We start from the raw sequence: 27,444 nt of genomic DNA on the forward strand, positions 1-27,444 counted from the left end.
TATATAGATAGATATAAAGATAGATAGATGCATCGATATTATATATATATATATATATATATATATATATATAGAGAGAGAGAGAGAGAGAGAGAGAGAGAGAGAGATAGATAGATATATAGATAGATAGATTGGTAGATAGATAGATTACGCAGAAACAGTTGTAGCTACTTAAGTTCTGGCTTTTGAAAAAGAAAACTATATCAAGATGATGGATGATACTGAGCTTCAAATTATTGACTTGTTGATAGCCATCAAAGAAAAAGCCTTCGATCTGGGCACGAGAAAGGCTGTTGAATGAACATTGTGGATTATTCGTATGTACATGGAAAAGAAATACAATTATAAACACGTATGTCTAGATATGATTCAAATTTTCAATATTAAAAAGTATGCCCTTGTGCATTTAATGTCTAATATTGATTTTTACTTTATTCCAGTCATACAAGTCATATTACATTTGTGAAGTAATGAACAACATGTTGCCATCATTTTAATTTAAAATAAATGCTATTGACAAAGATAGACAAATAAAACAAAGATTATCACACAAGAACTGACATTAAACAAATGAATCATTGTTAAGTATATATTATAATAATAAATCAGAAATTGACCCATTCATCATTAATGACCCTCATGCCAGACATGACTCAAAAAAGATCCCTTTTATACTATTGTACACGTCTGATACACGTGCGAACTGCACATACCCAGATCTACTGACTCAGTACGTACTGGTGCAATTGTATATATGTATTTTGTTAGAACTGATCAATAAAGCAAACAACATAGACCGTGATTTGCCAGGACATTATGCAACAACATATTCGAGTCTATGTTCTTTGCAGTTGCACTTGACATGTGCACGAGTGAACATGATATATACATTATCTTATTAATATGTTTATATTATTCGTTGGGACCTCAATGTGCAAGGCATGTCTGTTACAGTGGAATTCTACATATTTTTATACATCTTGCGGTAATCAAAGTATACATTTCATGCTGAATATAATATTTTGGAATCACCAACAAATATTGAATTAATCCAGATATAGTTATATAATAATGCTAACTGGTTGGTAATTCTTAAATAAACTAATTATGTGACAGAAGTTTAGAATTAAATTCAGTATCAACATTTTTAGAAAAAAACGAGGAAATAAGACAAAATTCTAATTTAGTAGTCTTCATCCAAAACTGAATATATATTGATGTGAATTATTTATATATTCAGTACCAGTCCTAATTGTTACATTAGTACAGATTTCCTCAGCTGGTGAGGGGAAAACTGTGTCCATGATCCTTATTATAAAATCATTTAAGGACATACTAGATTATATAATTAGGGCACATCAAGACTGTTGGTACATTAACACATTCATGGCGGTTGGGAAATCAACATATTTGTCTCATTATAAAACGGATAAGACCCGGGGCAAGCCTACATTATTTCTTATATGATAACACCATTAGTCAGCCCACAATATTATACTGTGACAAAACCAACGGGTATCCTACAATATTTCTCCAGGGATACGAACACCATTAGTCAGCCCACAATATTATACTGTGACAAAACCAACGGGTATCCTACAATATTTCTCCAGGGATACGAACACCATTAGTCAGCCCACAATATTATACTGTGACAAAACCAACGGGTATCCTACAATATTTCTCCAGGGATACGAACACGTGATATGCATACAGTATGTACATTATGAAAAAAGATGGGAAGCAGCCTGCAATACTTCTCCATGATTAGACCAGGGGCTCAGTCTACATCATTTCTACCATGATAAGACCAGGATGCCAGCCTGCAGTACCTCTCGCATGGTAAGTAAGTCCAGGTATCCAGCCCAACAGATTTGGTCAAATTTGTGGCTAGATGTTTTAGATTATATAAAACTATCCACAAAAACATGTCCAAATTCTCGATAAATGCGGTGGTTGGATGGTGGTTTTACCATCCGACGAATATGGTGGAATTTCGGATAAAACTAGAATGAAGAACATCATTACATTTAACAGCAATTTGTTGTTTCCTGGTGTAGTCTGGGAAGATAAAACATATCGGAAAGTCGACATTATCATTAAAGTCTATTGTCTATCAGATTCACGCCCTAAATTGTTTTATGTGTCTGCTGAACGGCATAGCGTATTATGTTCTGATTGGTCCACATAACCTTCAGTTTGCTGCCAAGTTCGTGTCCAAAGATTAGCTTTATTTCTGCACCATTTAGTGGTACCAATCGTAATGGATAGATTGTACGTGAGGGAAGGAAGAAACACACACACACACACACACACATATATATGTATATAAATATATATATATATATATATATATATATATATATATATATATATATATATATATATATATATATATATATATATATTCCATAGTTTAAAGGTGGTCATGTGACTGAAAGAAGAAGCCAAACTTTGTGAGTAACTTTCACTTGGGTTAACGAAGAGCCCTATCGATTTATGATTATAAAACTATTATGACACTGAGGTGTTAATCTTAAATACCTTAAAGAGTTAAAATCCACAAGTTTTGTAAAAGTCAACAAATAATTTATTTAAAGTGATAAGTTTAAACAAACATACTATAATATGAATTAAATCCAAAATAGTCCTGTGATCTTGTTAAATGTGATTTGATTTTGACCCAACTTGCAATATATGCATAAGACATCATGGTCTTTGTTCTTTTCAGTATTATGTGATATCAATGCATATTAATTATTTTGCATCTGATTGACTGGACTTCTTAACACTCTTGCAGTCATATCTTTGACATGTTGGTGTTATCATCAAGGCTATGGATGATGTTGAATAGGAGCAACACTGGGCATATTGATTGTTCATTCATTCTTATAAACATGTACTGCTATACAGGTTGGAAGAAGGTTTGCAAAGTACATGTTCTGACACTAATTCACAAGCCTGCATAGTGAAACAGGCAACCGTTAAGACATGTATGCCAAACCCACTTTGGTCTTTTGCACTATCTTAGCTAAGTACAATTCCTAAAATACAGTTAGATTATTTGTTTCAGTTGTTGTTGGCACTAATCCGATTATACTGTTTTGTCCATAACATCACGAGTACGCATCATCTCACATATCCCCATTACAATCTAACTGTGTGGATTGATTGTATAACTCCATGTGCAGTATGCTTGATAAAGTCTGGTTAATCGTACCATGAAATGATTGAGAAGGGACTGTCTCGTTATCTGGAGACTCCTTATGTTCTTACTATGATGGTAAATATGGTGTAGAGTTACATGAGAAACGAGGATTAAAATCATGAGTTGGCTGTCTTAAAGTAGCGCAGTAAAAATATTTCCTGTATCTGGCGTTTGAGTTGTGGTTTGTGTATTATGGTAGTTAAATACCGTCGCTACTTTATAGAAATGCAGTAAGGAGAATCAATGCAGTTGTGAGGTAGGCAGGCAATTGTGAAATTGTGATGTAAATGTGTAGTTGTGATATTGGTAGTCCTACATTAATTAGAGGAAAATCATTATAGATTGTTTCATTCGTTCACTAAAAAGACCTCTCGCATGTAACATTATTAATGTTCTGCCTTTCGCTTAGTGAAGGCATTAGTGAATTTAATGTTGCGTGTTTGTGGTAATTGACTGATTAGAGAAACGTTGACGACTGTTATGATCTGGTCCTTAGAAATAAGAGAAAACAAGGAATTTACGGACGGAAATAAACGAAGTTAGCAAGACGGAAGAAAGAACGACAGAAGTAACGACGCCGAGAGAGAGAGAGAGGTACTGACTAAACGAGGAAATAATGAGAAATATTGATAATTTACCTCTGAGTGAAGCAAAATTTATCTGATTGTTTGTTTCACATTATTTTTATTTCAGCCAGCATGCACATTTATGATACACTAAACATGATTATGAAAACTTGTATTTTCAGCGTCGTGACTGGTGCCATGTACAAGTACTTATAAAAGTATTTCATATTGACTCAAGCTTAACATGTCGGATTTAACTCTAATGCGGTTAAGAGGAGGAAAGAAATGGTATTATATTTTATGTAGAACTACATATAACAATGTTGCACATGATATGAAAGTCTGGCTTATTGTTGAGAGTTTCGGTCGATCCTTTTTCGTTTATGTACTAATCTATTTCTCATTTCTTTCCAATTCTATCTTTCTTTGTCCCTCTTTCCTTATTTCCACCTCTTGTCCATCATTTTCCCTTATATCCTTTCTTCCCCCTTTCATCTCTGGGCCGCTACTGTGCTGGCATCCTCATTTCCATAGGTAGAAGACAACGGCAATAAGACCAAGCAAACATGCTCTACGTTTTGGAGGTAATCGACCCCCTTCTATCACATATTTACGTTACGATTTATATGAATATGATAGCACACAGTAATATTGTTGATATAGTCAGTATTCAATGACATAAGTAATGAAGTGACTATTCATACTGCTTGCATCATACGAAATAGTGAAAACATACCTAACTCAGAGTCTATACCACAATCTACGAAATAAAACAAAGCAGCCACTCATACTGCTTGCGTCGTAAAGCTAATGACCACATGCCTAAATCGACGAAAGTCTATTCCATAATCTACGACATAAATAACAACGTCACCACTCATACTGCATGTGTCGTAAGAATTAACGAAGATGTGCCTAACTCGACGAGTGTCTATTCCGTGACCTACGACATAATTAACAACGCAGCCACTCGTAATACTTGCGTCATAAGGATTAATGAAGACACGCTTAACTTTATGATAGTGTATACCATAATATACGATATTATTAATAAAGCAGTTACTCATACTGCTTGCGCCATAATAATTAATAAAGGCATACCTGACTCGATGAAAGTATAGGCTCGTATGGCTATATATATATATATATACGCTCATTGCATTATAATAGGTAAATACTCATCATAACTCATTGCAAAGGTAACTGCAAGTAATTACATGCGACATAGTAGCTAACTCAGTTAACTATACAATTCAGCCAGGATATTGTCTTACCGTTGAAAGTGACTTTACCATTGAAATCACTAACACGACTACGGTTCATTGTACCTAGAACTTGGCAGTAACATTCTGAAGCTAACGTGTCCTTCTCTCTTCAAATTATCTAGTGCACTACCCGAATTGAACTAAGTTTTTTCCTGCTTAATTTTTTTGAACAAAGGATTCCATCTCTCTGAGTTAATTCTGGCAGTCCAAAATAGCATAATACCTATGAATGGAGACCTCCCTGTCTCATAGATTAAAATCAATAAATATAAAATCTGGTCACACAGATCTCTTACGAAACAAGAAACAATTCGTTAGAAATATGCATAAAAACTAAACACTTAAGCTTGAATTGTATATGTTTATAATGTTAACAAATTCTGACTTGTAACATTTATCTAAGTTGGATTATATACTTGAATGAATTCTGACATATAGTAAGTATCTACGATGGATCAGATGCTTGCATAACATTATTTTGTTTTATTAAAAAAGATGAAACATAGAAACCAAATGTAACTACTGTACATCCATGACTCGTCGTCACCATACAGCTGTGATACAGAATTTCAGCGGCAACTATCAGCAGCATTTGAACCAGTCTCTATAGATTTCGTACGAGCAATCGTGATGAAGAACGCACCGAAGTCATGTAAACTTGATAAAATTCCATCATCAGTGCTGATTTAGTATTGACTTCACTAACTGATGTTATTAATACCTGTTTCTCATCCGGGGAATTCCCATCATTTATCAAAAATGCCATTGTAAAGCCTCTGCTGAAGAACCCAACACTAAACCATAACGATTTAGAGAAATACTCCTTCACATCCTTTGCCTCAAAAAAGAAATACATGCACCAATGCACCACCATTGCACCAACATGTCATGAATATATGCAAGGCTGCATATCTTGAGCTGAGACACATCAGCTCCATTCGCAAATATCTTTCAGCTGATGCCACTAAAACACTTATGTGTTAATTTGTACTTTCAAGACTGGAATATTGTAACTCAATTATGTCTGGTTCAGCTAAAAATCTACTTCAGAAACTTCAAAAAGTTCAAAACACAGTTGCTCAGATCATAATACAACTATATTGTCTGCAGAAGAGTTATCATAGTTGGCATGATGTTTAAAAGTAGATAATGTACAATGTTTCTGTTTATGTGTGTACCTCTTTAGGAGCTGAATGTATGAAGCTTGAATATCACAGTTTTACTGAACTCATTCCACATCAGTTATTATGAGGGTAATCATATTTTGCTATGATGTTTTGGGAGGATGAGTTGAGTACAATGAAGGTTGGAAACGAAAGCAGGTGGGACTGTTGTTGAGTGAGTTGAGAGATGGCGAAGTGGTTTTACCTCTTGGAGGTGAATATGATAAACGCATATATATATATTATAGTTTTCATTTGTAGTTAATTAGTAATAATGGTTACACTATTATTATTATTATTATTACTTTTATCATTATTATATGTTTTACATACATCTATTTTAATCTTTCATCATCTAAATACATCAACAATATCTGTGCCATTGGTGTTATCATCATACACCTGTTGTTAGCATATGCAGGATGGTAAAATCATCATCCACTGTGCTTATATTTTGTCTTAAGGTTTAGCTCAACGGTTCATATATTCACTGAAATGGTAAGAATGTGACATCAGGTTAGTCCTAAATGAAATGGGCCAATCTGATTTCTTATGTAGCTGCCACAGTGACCATCTTGAAAATTTGTTCCTGATAATATTTCTGAATGTTAAGTAATATTGCCATGAGTTGTACACCAGAAGGCGTCTTATGATGCATAGTTAGTACAAAATAAACAATGGTGTCTATCTCGTGTCCAATATGGTTGACAATCATGACGATATTGTTATTAATACTCCTAATGAATGGATGGTTTGTACTAGCAAATTATTATGTTGTTAGTCCTAATGGTGCAATTCATACTTTTTTATTATTGATATTTCTCCTGAAAAAATGGTAATGCAAGAATGGTGTTTTTGCTGAAAGACTTCTATTATGTCGAGTTTGTCATAAACAAAAATAGTACTGATCTGATTTTTGACATAGCTACAGCAATCACCATCCTGAAAATCTTGTTCTCACTTCTTTTCCAACGTGTCTGATAAAATAGACAACTTACTGTCACGAAACAACTTATTGTGACGTCTAGTTTCTACTAAGCATAAAGTATGCCAATCTGATATCAAATAAAAAACTACCATTTCATCCAACGTGAAGATATGTTATCTTTGCTCCACCCTAATATAAATCGTATAAATGTAGAATTTTCAGCAGGAAACCTCTTAAAATGTCTTGTTTGTCTGATATAAAAATCGTGAATATTAACATTATATTAAATTTATCAAATATATTTTCAGCCAGTTGTGTCAGTCCTTTCAAACGTCTCGATTTTTTAAATGCTTCTCCTGATTTAGAGCAGACTTAACTTTACCTTTATCACCCCACCCCTACCCAAACAAGAAGTCCAGTGTTGCACCCAATGATATATGATATCCATGTATAGTAATTGTGGTAATGCATAAGTTGCAATCAATTGTATAATTGTCTAAATAATGGTCTCCAGAATAATTTCAAATGAAGTTTCTGTCATGGGTTGAGTGTTTCTACCTTTGAGTGAAAATGATTGGACTTGGTCTATACATTTAATTTGAAGTTATCACATGGCAGACAAGTAATTCCGATTATGTTCCTTGAAACCATAAAAGATTGTAGTGAAACTAATCTGAAATGCAATGACTTGAACAGTGCAGATTATTTGTGATCTAATGTACTTTTATCGCACCTTTAATGTAAACTAATGTGATATAGATTCATGTATAATATGGCCATAACAAAATGATAATGTTATTAAAGACATTCAAATATAAAACAGGAAGAGGCAATTTACCCAGTGCAGGATGTGTCTGAAGCAGAAACAAAATGGAAACCAGACCACTCGTCTCATCCTGCATCTTTACCTCTGGTGCGGAAGTTGACAGCTGATGATGTCAATAAATGGATTGAAGACCACAACCTTCCAAAGTAAGTTAATGGTACACCTGATAAAGAGGTCACTCACTTTGACTCTCAGTAGACTGCTGCCTATATGATAATGTTATGCAGTAATAGATCACATTAAATGTTAACATATATATATATATATATATATATATATATATATATATATATATATATATATATATATATATATATATATATATATATATATATAATATATATATATATATAATATACTATGGATCAGTGGCAACATACCTTTGGTCGTTGGAACACAGATTTGATTCGAGAGCGTTTCAACATTGTCAACATATCTATATTTAACAGTGTATCAGTTTTTATTGCTATTAGAGAAGCTTCTTGTTATTAAAAATGTATTTTGTAACGAAAATGAATATAAAGTTCATTATTCAATTAAATTCAAATTTTAAACATTTTCTTTACTTTCATTATTTCGATCTTTGTACATGTATTGTTTTATACATACCATCTATTAGGTGATCCCTTACGAGGATCAGCATGTGACTGGTTTTGGGTTGTTTAAAATACAAAACTTTGATATTTAAAGCGGAGAAAATATATATTTCCCTTGGCTGTCAGCATTCACTGATTACAGTATAACCATGACATTCAAAGTTACTGGCTGATACTAAAGCTTTGGAGTGGTTAATATTATGCGTTAAATCCCAAAACAACAACTTTGTTTCTGAATGTGTTCTTTCACTTTGAATTGAGAACACAGCAGAACATAAACAGTAACCGCTTACTTCCGGTAAGAACTATATCACATTAATATGATTTCAACACACATTGCGTACCTATAAGTTTGATCTTAAAATTAAAAGTAAATTTGCCATCTATGACATCCATACACAAGAAGAGACAATTTACACAGTGCAGGGTGTGTCTGAAACAGAAACAACCGGGAAACCAGACCACTCGTCTCATCCTGAATATTTACCTCTGGTGCGGAAATGGACAGCTGATGATGTCAATAAGTGAATTGAAAAACACAACCGTCCAAAGTAAGTTAATGGAACACCCTGATAAAGGGGTCACTCACTTTAAGTCCCTTAGTCTACCGCTGCATCTATGATAATGTGGGCGTGGCAATAAATCCCATTAAACGTTAACAAATAGAAGAAGAAAAAAATGCCTTACAAAGCAAATACAGTGATCCTTGACAGTAAAGCAGCTCGTTGTATTAGTGCGTCACAAGTTCATGTTTAGTTCAAAAACATAGTTTGGATCATTGACAACATACCATAAGTCGTTGAAACTAAGATTTGATTCAATGGCGTTTCAACATTGCCAATATATGCATATTTAACATTGTATCTGTTTTTATTGCTAATTGTGTTGGAGAAGCTTCTTATTATTAGAATTGTATTTTGTCAAGGAAAGGCATCTTAAACTTCATTATTCAATTTAATTTAAATTTTATACATGTTTTTTTCCACTTTGTTTCTATCGATCTTTGTAAAAAACAATCTTATGTTCACATCCGCGTTCAAAATATTTCGGTTTCCGTACATTTCTGAGTACCTAACTTGTTTTTTTGTCATATGATAGCATGCGCATGTAAATTTAATCAGCATCCAATTACATCAGACACTTTACGGAGGATAGTAATTTGTGAGGTATTTAGACACGACAAAAGGCGTTTAGATTGTATGTATGAGTTATTGAAATATTGCTCAAAAAGTGGTAGCTGGATAGTAATAAAAAAGTTGATAGTTGGTATGTGCGTTGGATTATAATCGAAAAACAGATGTTAGAATACCAACACGTGCGTGATAATAGTATGCTTATGAGATTCCATCGCCATTCGTTTACATCATATCCTTTTCGCTGGATAAAGGTGCGGAATGTTAAGACACTATACAACGCGTTTTGGAATGTGTGAGATAGTATACAAAGCGTGGGTGTAGGACAATAATTAAGTATTTAGTGTTGGATGGTGTTTAGAAAACTTCATCTACTTCTTTCACTTCCCACCTCCTTTCTGTGATTGCATGTTAATTCGTGGTATAGTTTGTATATCAACATTTCCGACACCGTGCCTGCTTGAAGCACATACATTGAGGTGTTTACCTATATTGTCTTTTATCATATATCAGATGTGAGAGAAAAACAACTATTGAAGAGGCCTGTGATGTTGGCAAGTTGAAAGAACTAATATCTTTGTTGGAGGGAACTGATCACATTATCTGTGGTGTACAATAAAGAGACACCGATCACGTCAAAAGAGGGCGACGAGTTTGTTTCATATTTTAGGAGTTGCTTGTCAGGAACGGAATGCATGAATGTAATGCAGGAGGAAATCCGCAATATAAAGGCAGCATGTATGAATGAATGAAAGGCAAAATGACATGGAATAAGGGAATGGATGAGTAAGGAACGAGAACAGAGAAGGAACATGAATGGCTAAATAAGAACCGGATGAAAATCCAAGTGAAACGTAAAACGTTTGGCTATCCAATTTTGACCCCAGATGAGACTGGACTAAGAAGGCCACAATATCCTAGTTTATGACTCGTGTTCTATACCAAGACGTGTTGGATCAAATATAGTCAAAAGCCTGTCAGTGTGTGGGACCGCTAATGGGGGAGAAGAGTACTGACATAATTATCATCGGTCTTTTTCAGAGTCCCTAAGATACCTAGAAAAGAGATAATCTTATTTGCGAGACATTTGTATTCCTTTATATCTTGTGTGCATGTGGTTTGTATGGCCATGTCTTTTCCTGCAAAACTGTAAACGTTGAAACAATGAACCCTTCTCCTATGTTAGTAATTGTGATTGTGATATAGTATTTTGTCAAAGAGCACTTCTTTGTGTTTACGTAAGGATAGAGCGTGTTTATGTATAAACATCAAATTTTCCTGGCGTGAAAGGTTTGTACGTATAGAGCGGCTGGTTAATGAGTGTAAGTGTTTCGGATATTAGCCAAATATGTGATTTCGATTCTAAGTGTTAAAGTTGGATTGTAGAAATTATCATTCCGGTACTGCTCTATACAAATGACTGCATGAAAACGATCTAGCACATTATTCAATTTAACATTCCATTTTCTGCTACATTATATAGATATTACTTATGCAAACCTAATGCACTGATAATGTTCCGGTTTCGATATATAAATACTTTGCTTCATAACACCATTCCCATGTTAAACCTCTGGACATTTTGACTTGGGATTTCTGGTTTAGTTGTATGTTCTTTGGATCTATAATAATATGCTCATGAGATATCATTGGACAATTCTAACAAAAACCTTCCAATATAATTCTCTTCAGTCACATAATTAAAACATATGGACTAATGTTGAATACACATGGCTCTCAGGTGACAGATATAGCAAATAGCCTATTTGCTATATCTGTCACCTGAGAGCCATGTTGTAACCTTCAACATTAGATACCATACTGTTCCATAAGTATGCAGGATACTAGATGATATAGATTGGAAAGCAACAGGTGTGTCGAAATTAATCACAGTGAAGTAAATATCTTCACTACCTGGGAAAACAAATATAAGCAGGTGAAGAAAGCAATCAAGAAACTAATCAGATGCAGCAACATTTTCAAAGAGTAACATGATACTTATTTTGCACAAGGGGTTCTAACCCAAAGGTTCCAAATGTTAGAAATACTTAAACTAACAATTATAACACGAAATGTGACGAATTACAGTTAGGAGCAATATCTAATGGATGCATGCGTTTATCCCATACGAAGAGAACAGGATAAATACAATAAGCTAAGAAGTCTACAGGAAACAAAATAAAGTTTCGAACTTCAATGCACAACAAATATAATTATGTATGGTAAATTGATTTTTAATGTAGGTAAGACAATTTGTTTAATGAACGAACACCAATATGTCCTAGTACTAGAACTAAGAGAATGAAACAGAATATGAACAAAGTTATCAGCGACAATGAAGGACGTAATGAGTCTTGAATATATCATTTACAAAAGTGTTTAACCCTGTACAATTATTAAATTGTGTACATATCAAACTACTGCTGCGAATTGCTATCATTTTATACACATAGATCTATACAGACATAGGCTTAATGGAACCAGTATAAATTTGTAAGTGGGGAAACGATCGATGGCGTGATAGCAAAGTAATGACATGCAAACAATGTAACTATTTGCAGTTCTGAGAACGGCAAAATAAGGCGCTATTAAAATACAAAAACGAGACGAAAAGCAAACTGAAGTGTACAAATAGAATGTAGTAAATACGCAATATTATCCGAACATAAGAGTGAGATTAAACGCGTTCGTTACTCAGAAGCTGACTAAATTTATTTAATCTTATTCCATTCACATTTCTGCATTAAGCTAATGCAGTTCTGTTGAGAGGTTTAGACATCATAGATCAAATATTGTTTTATGTACATCGTGTATTAGGCGCTACCTTACGAGGTTCAGCATATGACTGGTTCTGGATTGTGCATAATACTTAACCCTAATATTTAACGTCAGAGAAAATATATCATATTCCCTTGACCGTCAGTATTCACTGATAACAGTATAACCAAAATTAATAGTGGACTATAAAGCTTTAGAGAGGTTAATATTGCCGCATTAAATCCCATAACAAATATCAACTTTCGTTCTGAATATGTTCTGTTACATTGAATTGTGAACGCATCAGAACATAGCTGACATTGTGCTGGATCCAGTAAGAAAAATATTACGTTAATATGATGTCAGCACACCGTGCGCGTCTATAAGTTTGATCTTAAAATTAGAAGCAAATTTGCCGGCTAGGACTGTAATAATGATATATTATATCTTGACGGTTGGATCAAGTAATTATATTTACTCACACGATGAAAACTATCCAAAAATTCATTCGTTTCAAACCAATATCCTTTATGAGTTCCTGCTATAATCTCGAGGTTGAGTGAATCCTTTTTTCTAATCTTGCAGCAAATTAATGAAGCTAAATAATACTAATGTCAATATCCAGGTAACTTTGTATCGCTACGAAACAGGTAACACCACATAGTGTTAAGCAAATCCGTCTTACACATCTCTGCATTTCACATACTACATGTAGTATCAAAGAAGAAAAAATACTTCAAGTACAAACAACTGTAATGGGAGTTAATGTTATCACTGCGCCAGTTATTATTAGATGTAAAATTAAGAAAACGTTGTCAAAGTTGCATTAACCTTTTGAGATATTGCATCTTAGATATATAATCATGTATAAAGTTCTTTTGATATTTGCAGTTTGAATTAATACAATAAATGTATGGCTTTCACATATGTTTGCTTGTCATCGTCCGCAAGATCAGACAAAATAAAACAAGGTATCGGGAATAATACGTTGAGAATATTAAGGTCAGGGGCGGCAACAAAAAGTAATAATGCTCAATTGTTGTTTCTGTTATGTGGAGGATTGTATCTTTGTCTCACAGTAGAAAATGATGGAAAAAGGCAATCCATATGCGTTTTCGTAGCGATAGCACAATCCATTCTTATGTAATCTTATTATATGGATGCAAACGCTTTCCAGTTTTCAGTCATGATTTTCAGCTCTTTTTCTCCCGCCCCCGTCTCTGGCATTACGTTTGCGCCACGACTTCAAGCACCTTATTGCATATGCCAAATAGTTCCTCAAAATTGTAGTCGTTACTTAACTATATCCTCCATACATGAAAACGAATGTTCATATGTGTACAATTGTTGTGTAGATAGCCTTCTAATTAATAAATCTTGCCAATTTTGTAATATACTCTGCGCATTAATAAACTTTTGTTATTTTCGCAAATGGACCTTTCCTAGTATGTAACGTTTTGTTACAAATATTGATCAAGGCTCCCAAAAGCGAAGTATGTTTCGGTTATTGCGATTGTTATTTTTAAGAGTGCCCAACATGAAAATGTCAACAAACATAAAAAGTCGAAATGATTACAAAATTTAAATGTTTTCTGCAACCATTTAAAGTCAAATTAGACTCAGCTCTTTAAGTATGTTTTCGAAATGCTAATGAAAATCAGGAAAATAATAGATGTGAAATTCCATTTTTAGACTAGTTGTTATTTGGTTGAATGTAACTCGGTAGTGTCGGTGATGTTGCAAATTATGAGACAATATGGATGTAGTTAATGTAATAAACAAAACGTTTTAGCACTAATAAGTTAACTTACATAACGAAATAGTACTATATGCACAAATGAGATGGGCTTATAAAGTATTTCATTGTGTCTCTACATATTATAAATCTCATACTGAATATTGAAACATCGGTTTCCCCTGACTGTTTTGTTCTGACAACTTCCAAAAATATTCTTTATCACAACAGCAAATCGTTAAGCCAAAGCATCGCCCCATGACCACATTTTACTAAAACTGTGTACAAACGAAATGCCTTGCCACGATTCAGGACCAACCTGTTTGTAAACAATCTGTCCTTTTTAAGCTGCTCAGCGTTTCTGACATGCATTTTGATTCCCTAGTTAAACTAAGTCAGTAACAATTAGATTTCGTTTTCCATTCAATTAGTAATAACATATAGCCATGTGCTTCATATCGCTGGGTTAATAAATAGTGTCAGGAGAAAAAATCTTTATACGCTGTAATGTATATAGGTCGTTAAAGGCCGATTTATGTGCTGAGATTTATTTACTGTGCTTATTTTTACTATGCTTAACTAAACTTTTTATTGTGAATACATCCTGTAAACTGAAATGACGGTTACTTGCTGCTAACGTTAATTTAGGTCACATTGAGGAGCATAAATATGAAGTTAGGCTATGGTGATTTAACATTGTGAAACATACTTTATTTGCTATCAAAGATTTATTGATACTAGTGAGAATTATTAACCACTGCTTGGGTATATGAAACCACTTGAACAAAATTATTGTGATTCTTTGCTATATAATCACAGAGGAGATACCATGTCATATATATATATATATATATATATATATATATATATATATATATATATATATATATATATATATATATATATATATTGTGTCAGTTGTACAGGTCGACCATAAGTTATCTTTAAATTCTATTTAAGGTTTAAAGAAAAACAAATAAATTAATAAATAGGAGAGACATGCATAGTTACAAGCAGCAGAGAAACGATTGAAGCCTTCATCATGAGAAATTGTGCTAGATCTCTGTTCGAAGCTATCGATTATTCGCATTTGAGCATTACTTATTTATCACTCTATTTGAACTCGTCACCAAGAAGGGTCAGAATTGTATTATGCTACACCAGGGTTTAATTAAGAAATAAAACGATCTTGACACTTTGAACTTTTCGGAGTCTATTAACCTTACATCCTAATTTTGTCAATTTGAAAAAGCGAGCCAGTAGTATTGCTTCAGATTTTGTTATGACTTTGAAATGTGTAAGATATCCATGTTCTCTCATTATTAAATGCCATCCTTCGTTTATCGTGCATAGTTCCTCTCATCTTGCATTCTGAAGTGATAAACAACATGAAGTACAGCATACATACATTGATCATTAAGCAATCACTACATTCATGAGCATATATGTGCAGTAACAATGCGTACTGACCATCATTTATATTGTGAGTGCCGATGGCACCTTTTGGTGAAGGTACTATCGTTAATGGGATTGTCTTAATCCGAAATTCACGAAACCTAATTTTGCAGTGTGGTCACGTTTTTCTGTATCAAAAATAATACTTTAATGACACTGGTGAGTTCGGTGACAATAAGAATTAAAGAACACAGGGTTAAGTAGAAGCTAAGATCTATCATATTTACTAATACCTAGATCTCGAACATAAATCACCGAAGGCGTTCGTTCTTCATAAGTGATTTTCTTGCGGCAGGTAATTTAAACCAAGCAAACAAATACCGTACACTCAGTTTATCAAGACAGAACACATATAAGTAAAGGTGACATACTTAAAAAACAAAACTATTTTTATTATCACTGGCCATACACATGCTTCTGATACAATATAATGTCCTAAAATAATGTAACAATTTCTGAGTTATACATATTACCAAGATATCCCATAGCAATATTATCACATCAAAACGGAAAAGGTGTATGTCTTGTACGATAACGAAGACAGAACCCATGAATCTACCTATGTTAGTAGATGGTGTGGTAACGTGTCATTAAATGTATTTTGATCACCATACATATCTTGTTATTTTGCTTTCAGTTGCCGAGAATAACCGCGAGTGATCTTGCAATTCAGTTCTAAATAGCTAAACAGAGCTAACCTAATCATGAAATGTTAAACCTCTTTATATAATGTTAAACTTTTTAATACTACTTTAAAATTATTCAATACAATGAACTTTGGAAAATAAACTCACAATTCATGTATGGCAGAATTACAACAGGAGGACATATCTAGGTTTGTGATTTAATTTGCGTGGAATTTTAGAAACGCATCTGGTAGTTGCTCTAAAAGGTACTGTAAGCACGTAATCTAAATGAAGCTGTGGAATCACTGCGATGGGCTGTTAATTCTGTATGGACCAGTTGGTTGTATTATATACAAAATCAACTCATTGCACCTTTAAAACCAATTTAATTCGTTTTGACATTATACGGCTCACCAGCAATGTAAGGGTGTAAGAAGAGGTCATATTCAGATTATTCATTGCTAATTAAAGTTTAAAAAATCTGTTGTTATTCTCATATGTAAAGGATGTTTCACAATCATTTTTTTAAAAGTATATACAGACTACGTGAACCTCTGGAATGTTCAATAACATTTAAGTTAACATTTGGCTGAACAATATTAAACATGAGGTCAGGAACATTCTTAGAAGTTGTTATATTACCTATATTTGTAAACAATTTATTTTTCATCTGAAAAGTTTTTGCTGTGCTTTAGTTAGTAAACAAGGATATGTGATTTTCAGGAGGTTGTGTAGACAGACTTAATTAGTTTTGAATTGTTTGTTACCAGAAGAGAGTTTTTGAGAAACCATTCAGCATTTGTGCTAAACAATTCTACTTTTAAACTCCTGCTTCACGCGCTCATTTGGAAACTTCTAACTGTATGGATTTACCTACATTTTACAATATCACTAATCCTAATTACAACCTCTCGCTCCTTAAGAAATTTAGTGTTTAAAATATTATTCAATAAATAAACAGCACTAAATATTATCACAAATGATATTACACATAACATAGATATGCATAACATAACATAGATATACATAACATAACGACCTTTTCTTATCAGTTAAGAGCATCTCATACAATTGTCCGACCTGGCTGGATATTATTGGACATTTTGTTCTGATATGTTCATAATTGCCGACCCGCCGGCCAATTAGTTAAATAAGGAAACAAATTTGCATATATTTAGCAACTGATATAAGGCTTTTGAAAACATAAATGTCATAAAATGTTATCGAATTCGATGTCAAAGTAATTATCTGCCATTATCATCTTCACGATAGTACCTCTTTTCAAACATAATACCGTATGTCGGTCAATTTTAAACAGAACGCAAGCACAGATGACAAGATTGAAACAAGAATTTTAACCAATCGCAAATGATATAGCTGACACAAATAATGAACAGGAAACCATAGTACAGCATCACTTGCAGCCAGCAAAGGTGACATAAAAATGACGAACAGACAATCAAAATGAAGCTTATATGGTATTACCACTTATAATCATTTTTAAATTAGTGTAGCTAACGTTGTTAAACATAACAAAACCATGTGACGTATACAATATATCAGTTCCGACCTGTGTGTTTCAGAGAGAAAGCGCAATTGCAAATACCACTAAATTTATGAAAGTGATAAATTATTATGCATCATGTACTCTAGGTTATGTATATATCAGCCGTACATGAGTGTTTTCTTTTAAATGAATATCAAATATATGGAATACTGCTGCATGCAAATAATTTGATTACAGTGAGCAGGAGCATTACAAATTGGCGTACCCACCAGCAGTGTAATATATTCTTGCGGTGTATATTTTATATTAGCCGGATTTGAAAACATGAGAAAAACAGGTGTGCGAACTGACGAAATGTAGTTTTCTCAACAACTAATCACGATACGTATCCTTATTTTCATTCAGTTGCATATCATCATAACATTGCTTACTCTTACAAATATGAGTTCTTTTGAAGTCCAAATGAGAGAAGTATAAAGGTGTATTCGCATCTATAACCGATCCATGCCTGATTATTTACTAATGTCTCATGAACTATACATAATCTACTTTGCCTCCACTGCCTTTTTTACGTAACGAAAACACATAAACAACTGTTAAAATCAAACTAAATGTATTTATAATTATAGTACAAACACAAATTACAAAGAATGTCCATGAACTCTATCTTTACTGTTATTCATCCATAGGTTACGTTAAATAACACAGTTTGTCCTAGAAAATCTGTTAGTATTTATATATTTTCAAAAAAACGATTGTGAAAAATCAATTGCGGTTAGCTTACGTGTTTTAACAAAATACATAATATTGTTTAAAGGTCAAAACGTTTGCAACATGAGATAGGACGTTGTAAGGAGTACTTGATAATTATCATAGTTTGGTAATGTCATCAATAGTGACGATTGTATTAGCTGTAAATGAATTAGCATATTATTATGTAAGCTCTTCTGTGCTACTACATAGCAGTAGATTGCCGATAAAATTACAAAACGAATCTAACTGGGTATAAAAGTATCATCGGTTGTGTTGTGCTAGAGAAAGTTTCAAAATTCAAATTGTCAAGTTATGTCACAAACGTCAGGGTTTATATATATATATATATATATCACTTGATAATTATACTAGTTTCTTTACTCTGTCACTTTTGCTTTTACATATTGTGTCGTGATCAATCCAGAGCAGTTCCAAATGACCTACTATATCCGAGTATGCATAATTGACATTTGCTGGATTTTAAAATAACGAGGCCGCAAAATAATCACTTATGAAGAAAGATTGCCATCGGGAAGTGGTTTACTTAACCAGCCTTAACTTTATACAGGTTCCGATTGATAACAAAGTAAATGTAGGTGGCGTTGGAATCATATCAAATACATTAGTGTAGATGCAGAAAGATATCTCATTACCTTGTAGATATCAGTAAAAGAATTATAAAGAATTTCAGCGTGGTATATCTTATTTGTATATATTTGGTTTCGAATTTTGTGTTTGATGAAATATCTGTCTCACTTTAGTCATTAAAATGTCGTTAGAATGAATTTAGATTATTATTTACTTGCTCATACGGGAGAACAATCAATATTCCCTCTCTTAATCACTAAAGTATAAAAAATGCAATTAGATTCGAAATCAACACCAATAACAATATTTCTTCTCCAACTATATTCAGCTCTTTATTTCTATTTCTCGTTCGAAACGTCCAATGTTCTTTTATAATTTAATTTTATATTTTATTTATGTTAGTGACCATAACTTCACAAACATTTTCCTTAATATATTGTTTGTGGCATTCCTGTTTCGTTTGAAGATTATACCAGATATTGAATATATTCATTTGCATATATTTACAAAAATAAGATGTACATATATTTTATACAATTTGATCGTTTTGCAAAACTTTTTGTAACTTCTAAAGTGTAGCTTACGCTGATTAGAAAATACACCTATAATCATCAGACCAATAAGTGTAGCAAGACAATCCGCTAGAGAGTAGTACTATTTGAATTGCACAACGCGTATCAAAACAGTTTTAAGATTTCATTCAAAATGTTTTCATGCACAATTAATCTGAACTCAAGGGCACCATTTACGTCTTTTGCCCTCGTAGGTTGCATCATATTCATTTCTGAAAAGGAAACTTTAAATTGGATTTAAATGAAGATCTGAGAAAAAGTACTTACTTTATAACCACCTTAGATCATGTTTTGTTGGCTTTATGATTCATCTTTCAAATTAAAACTATGTTAAGTTGCATAATATCATTTACAGCATATATACTTACGATTTCTCCAACACTTAAAGTAGCGCTGTATATGCATATATATATATATATATATATATATATATATATATATATATATATATATATATATATATATATATATATATATATATATATATATATATATATATATATATCATCAATTTCAAAATAATATCAAACATGAACCTATCAGATCTACTTTACTATCGAGATTTAGGTCTCAGTTAGGAGAAATGAACTTCGCTTAACCCCACCATTCTTAACCCATATTGTAAATGAAATAACGTATGTCACTAAACTGTTCGTTACTGTAGAGAAACTCGTGACCGCATTGTGAACTTAAGTCTCAAACATTTTGGATTAAGACAAAACCATTGACACAGTGGCTTAAAAACAGTCTGCCATCGGCACTGACACTTTAGTTAATCGCTTGTATGTATTGTTGTAGATATAGGGCTGCACGTGTCCTAATAATGTTAACTTGTTCTGTAAATCCGACTTAAACTGGATTACATAAAGACGATGTCACTGCGAGAGATGTACGTTTGTTGAATGATAAGAAAAAGTGGATATGTACAAAACGTTCTGCTGAATACTGCATTTTATTCCACAATGCTGCCTGATCAGCCTACCTTTGCAAATGCAACTGTTTTCACTATTATTCGTTAAGTAATATAATTGTCTTAATTGTATTTCGTTTACAATGTTATTTTCGGATATATGTACTGTTATAAATTCAACAATAAAACTGTACCGAACATATCCCAATGATATTTGCTGGATACAACAGAATAGTGTCTTTGAATTATATCCTCGTCCGTTTTTCGACAGTTGTCGGACGTTAGTATGAATCATTTTCTAATGATTGTTTTAAATGTAACGTTTATCGGATACAACTTGAGTCGTTGGATCATTTTGCAACATAACCAAAACATCCCGTATCATTTTCAGCAATCAGAGTGTCAATTCTTTAAAGTATATTGGTATATCTTCTAGGAGCTGAATTTCCGAGACCACGTATGCGAAGTTTCCTCGCCTATTCAGTTACTTTCTTGATGTGACGTCATAATAACGACTCTATCATCCCGACTGCCAGAGTAAAGGACGATGTCGATTTTTCGTTGCTTACGGTTGTAATAATAGAATATTGCAAATAGGCTATGGACAACTTATTTTCTTTTCCAAAAGATAAAGACTCAAAGAAAGTTTAGAAACATTATTACAAGCGAGTCGATTTCAAAGCATCACCATAGAGAACTATATGCTGATTACATTTCTCAAAGGAATGCCTCGAGGGGGATCATAAAAATTCTACAGGTCTAGGATACTCAATTGCTAGGCATAGACTAAACGTTGGCGCTGTTCCCGACATACCGTTGGATATTTTAAATCCTGTGAAAAGTGTTCTATGTTTGTGTTACGAAAATAGGCAAAAGACCGGGTAAGTGAGCACAAAAGCAACACTCAGTTCACATATATTGTATCTACACCAACAGTGCTAAAATAATCTGATAGCCTGACACCCAGGGCCCCTCTAATTTTAGTTTGGGCCCATCCTGTGTTCAAAGGGAGGTCCCCGTCGGGCTTGTCGAAAACATGTTGGCCTGAGGAAACTTTGATCGTGCTGATGAAATGAGAAATGTTTTTTTCAAGATATTGAAATAAATGCCTTAACACTGCCCAATGTAATTCAAATCACCATTATCCTAGGTGAAATTTAAATTTTACATTGGACACCATCACTTAAGTCTCATCTCATGTGTGCACAGCACACAATGTATAAGTATTTATGTTAAAAATAATATGTTGTTTTAAATTCCAAAGTATGAATTATGTGCACCATCTTACTGTTGTACTTTTGTGCTGTCGGGTCTTAAACAAAGTTTTAACACACAATTCGACAGCTGTAGTTATGAGCTTATCTCGGAAGCAGACTCAGCTTTTGAATCTGCTACCCAAATCTGGTCTCTTCCTGTCTGACTCGGTTGCCGTATTTTTTTGTTTTGTTTGTATTCGGGGACTGGCTACTATTGCATCACGGGACAACGTGATCTGTCGTCTCATCAAAACTCGAACGGAAAAAACTCGGTATTTTTTGGAATAATGGTATGTTTCACACAATATAATTACTACCCGCCTACGATAGTTAATGTATAAACATTACGGTCTAGTTAAACTCTATAGAGAATTACATGCATACAATGAAAAGTTTTATTCTTGTCTCCTTTACAATGAGTAATTCATAGTTCGGACTCTTGCCGCTGCTCTCCTAACGAACAGTTTGCGTACATTTTTCAGGCGTTGTGCTAACTCCTCTATCCTTGTATTACAAATTGTCCATAGTTTTAGATTTGGACCTTTTTCACCTGTCACACTAGAATGTAAATTCCCAAGTGCTCTCTTCTTAATTTGATACCCAGTTAAATTTTAGAGAGTATGAGCCTAAAAGGCGAGTGCCTTGCGTGCTTACGAATTCACTCAACGGCTGAATCTCAAATGTGACTCATATTTCGGCTCCCAAATGCGTAGTCCTGTTTGGTGAATGCCTGTCACAATAAGTTTGTCGTGGAGATCAAATGCGTAACTTGTGCTGAAAATTAATCGACGATTTGGTTTAGTTATTTGTGTATGTCTGCTACAGCAATATCAATCTCAAAATCGAGATGGTAAGGAGTGATTATAAGCATGCCAACGTACTATAATACCTGTGTTTTGTAAACATACATAAGGTCCGTACTGAATTTTTTTGCAGCCGCCATCTGAAATGAAAACATTCATATAGCTTTACACAGTCAAATACGATCAGTACATGTTGGGGTTGGGGTCGTGTTAGTTTAGTGGAAAAGGGTTTTACAGTAAATGAACCTGAATACCGTAATTAAAGTATGATACGCGTGGATTTTGTCATAAGCGTTGTAAAGTTTATATCTGCATCTTTTACTGTAGATATATTCTCATATTTTTCATTTCAGATGACATTAAAAGACACAAATATAAAGGCTTAGGCGATTAAACTAAAACAGGATCTAGACTGTCAATTTCCGTTGAACGTTTGAGAACAAACGATAAAACCTCGTTTAATCTAGTGGCATGTATTGAATATTTCTTATAGTTTGCAAATACAGTATAATATATGTATCAACCCTTGTCGATTTAATTTATAAAGTATAAATTCCCTGTTTTCAGAGAAAATCATTTGGCCGAAATATACGGTGTAATTACAGCTAAAGGTTCATGAACATTAAATATATAGCAGAAGAGTATTACTAGACACGTAGGATGGTACATAATAATGCGGGAAACAATATAAATTACACAAGCCATACATAAATCCAAACAGTATTAATGACTCGCTTTGACACAATTTGAATTTAAGGATTATATGCTCGGAAAAGAACATCTTAAAGACATTCGACCTAAGTAAAAACGAATAAAGTTATATATTTAATTTCAGTTCATACTTACATATTTTTGACGAATAATTATGATTCTTAATCTTACTGAGGCCGAAATCAGGCTAGTATCGGAAATTTTGTAATAAAAAACGCGATTCTTTATTATTGTCTGGGGCATACAGAGAAACTCGCTGCTTGCCACACCTATATTCATGTAACCTCTTAGTTGACCTTTCCAGAAGATTAAGAACTTTAACTAGATCGAAAGTCGGTAGAATGCGAAAACTTACGGATTATGAAAGGGAATATAATAATTAAGCTATTGGGCAGATTATGATAACACGTGCATATGGATTGGTGACCAGCATGAACGATGGAATGAAAGGAAGACCACCTTAAGCCGGAAAACTAATCCAGAGCTAGCCATATTCTTGCTGGATAGGAGAGACAATTTTGCAATGAACAGTCAATTTGTAATGCCACCATTTATTTCAGTATAGTTAATTCTTTATAATGTCTTTTAAATTAGTACATTTTATGTAAACTGATATTATTCCATTTATCTTGCATTACAATGCTAAAGCCCTGCATCAATATAGCCTGTACAGGGCATATCGCTGGACACACGTGTAAACCATAACATGTACTGTTGCTGTGTTTGAGGCTACCAAATGGGAATACAGGATCATCTTCATTTTCGCAGCAACCATAAAACTGTATTTAGAAGCAAGCAGTCACTGCTGTTTTTTTATATAATGTAAATGGTGATGATTGTAAGGATGCAATGCAGTTGAGAACATTTTATGCATGAACATTTTTGTAAAGTATATAGAATTATTGTCTCTAATGACACATTTATTTTTCATGGGTATTTATAGTTAATATTTCAATGGCAATGCGAGGAGAGCGGTAAAATTAATTAAAAAAAACAACAAAAAGGAATGTCACAGAAAACCTTTCCAAAACGTCTAGCCCCGGGCCAATAGTTCATCGGATACCGATTCCTGCTGTGTCTGATATAACCACATCAGAATCAGATACAGCTTGCAAATATATTTTGATATTTAGATAGGAAAATAAAACTTAGGTAGGGAAAGCTGGATTTCAGCGTTTACTCATTAGTTTCAGGCTAAATCCTAGCTCTGATCATGTTATAGGTTACTCAAAAACAACGTGGCAGTCGTTATTATAAGATAGCTATTATTAGTATTTATTACAAATGCTTATATGAAACGTAGAGCCAATATGAACTGCACCCTGCTTTTAAGAGGATGCTAGAATGGACATCACTGGACATTCAGCCCAGTATTGCACATGCACATTCATGGAAAATTCCAGCAAGAAAATGTTGTGCATCATAACAATGGACAAAAGAATGACAGACAGTAAAAGCACAAACTTAGAAAAGGCATGCTTTGTAAAAGGGTTGAATTTCTGAAAGGAACAAAATAAAAAAATTGTAGAAGACGTCACGGATTCACATTTACAGAGAACTGCTCCGATGAACAAGTTGGCTTTTGCTTAATTGCTCTGATTGTTTAATTGCTTAATTGCTCTTGTATAATGAATAGACCTGAACGTATGTGCATGTTTATTTTTTAATAAACAACAATTGTAAATTATGATAATGATTGTTTTAATATACAAAACGTCATGTATCAACATGTACTGAATGCTGGTCAGAAATATACATCATCCTGAGAAATAACTAATATCGAATTTCAATTTAATGGCACTTTATGAAAATAAAATGTATCCCACTTTCATTATGTATCTAATATTTGACTGCTAATAAACTGAAACTCAAATGTCCTTTTGCCTAATCACACCAATGTTGGTTTGTGCAACAAACAAACGATTGATTTTTGTATCTTTATAAATTATAATCCATAGATGTACGTAGCTATCGATTAATCGCGCTTGAACCCTTACTTATTCATCTCTCCATTTGACCTCGTCATCAAGAAGGGTCAGCATAGTATTATACCACACCTCAGCCTAATTCGAAAATAATACCACGATGACACTTTGAACTTTATGTTTCCAAATAAAAGCATCACCTTTTACGCGATGATCTCCACGGTTAACATAACATGCGTCAGCTTGTCAAAAGAAATGATATGCAGATTAAATAGACTTACAGATATGAGAAAAATTACAAGAAGTTACCGACATGTTATATTAACGTATTGCCAAAGACTTAACGATGCACAGATAATAGTCTCAACATTAAAAAGTAATACTTCTTGTATTGCTATGAGTTAAGGGACCACATTATGATTTATAGGATCTGCGGAAATAGACTGTGTTTCAACGCCAGAATTATATTACTAGACAAAGTTATTAGCCCACAGATTTTTAATTATGCTTAACTCCTTGACGGTGTTAAGTTCAGATACAATTCCGATTTGGTAGTTGGCAAAGGCATGACAGTCTGCAAATATTTCTTATCGGAGATATTTTAGATTAGTTACGACTATATTTTTTAAAGTGCAGACTCAGACAATTATATGTATTTTGTGTGTACAATCCTGGAAAAAGTTCCAATGTTTGGGAAATAATTGTCATTTGAAACATTGTTTTTAGTCAGAACTCACTGAGCAACATTGATAGTGGGGTGCAAAGATATTGTCAGAAAATACGTCAAACAATTACTAAAACCCTCCGTTTATACTGCATATGTAATCAGATAAGAAGGGTTAATTTACAATCAAAATAGACCGTAATATGTGGTGTCATAAGTCATCAAAAAATCAAGATCTCTCTTCCTTGTTCTACTGATCGCATATATATTGGTCTGCATAGGAAGTATATGACATTATATCTGTCGTTTCTGAACTTGAATCTGAATCTGAATGTGTATAGTACAGGTTCATTTACGACATACATTTTCACCGGAAGAGAACCAACCAATTATATATTATTATTTTAGGCTAAGCAGTGAATTACTTGATTTTCTAATTAAAATAATATTGATATTTCACTGCAGTGAAAAAATAACAATATTTGTTTCACTACATGAACTACTTTTTGGGTCAGAACATATTTACCTTCCTTTGATTTTTTGTCAGTGAACTACTTTTATCTTATGTACATGTCATTGTCATTATTAATAATCCCAGTCTGTTATCCTTGAAACTTGTAGTTTGTTAATCTAGAAATATCAGTTAATTTTTATCACTCTGATGTGGAACTAATTTCGTGCGCAGGTACACATAGCACAGCAGAACATGTACGGTAAACAGCTGACATTACCGTAAGAAATCTGCTAATTTACTGTGCCACAAACTTTAGGTAGACAACTTATGTGAGCATAAAATAAAAATAATATTTGACTGAAACGAGTGAATAACGGATACATTTCATCTCGTGGGTGAAAAACTCTAGTATTTGCACTCGTGGCTTCGCCACTCGTGATAATACTGAGTTGTTCATCCACTCGATGAAGTATATCTGTTATTCACTCGTTTCAAGCAAATATCCTCTATGTATTGTTCAAGAGCTATCTTGACGCTCTCCGCTGGTTGTGAGAAAACAACACTGTCACTCAGATGATTCCAGTCCACAATTGCTTTTACGAAAAAAAGAATTTCTAAATTGTCATGTTCTACTTATCCTCCATTTCCTACAATGTTTATGCTTTCAAAGTTTGGAAAAGATTTTGATTGAATCGACATGTTTGTCTCAACCGTTTTAAAAATATATTTGGTGAGAATGCCGGCACTAAGCCCACGACTACTTCATACAGATATGTGAAACGAATCCTACTACACCTATCTTGGAGTGTTGGTAGACCCAGATGCGTTAACATGGTGACGCATACTGCTTATCTGGTTTTGTAGTCACTAAATGCTACTTTATGCGCATGACCAGTAAAACAGTCTGGCTATGCTATGTTAAGCGTCTAGGTCATTCGGATACCATTATGTATTATGTGGCGAAGTTGTTTCGTAGCTTAAAGTTCACAGTGTCAAGATGGTATTATTTTCCAATTACGCTGAAGTGTGGCATAACCCATTTC

This window comes from Sinohyriopsis cumingii, chromosome 14 (genome assembly GCF_028554795.1).
Source record: "Sinohyriopsis cumingii isolate HCF-2022 chromosome 14, ASM2855479v2, whole genome shotgun sequence".
Lineage (NCBI taxonomy): Eukaryota > Metazoa > Mollusca > Bivalvia > Unionida > Unionidae > Sinohyriopsis > Sinohyriopsis cumingii.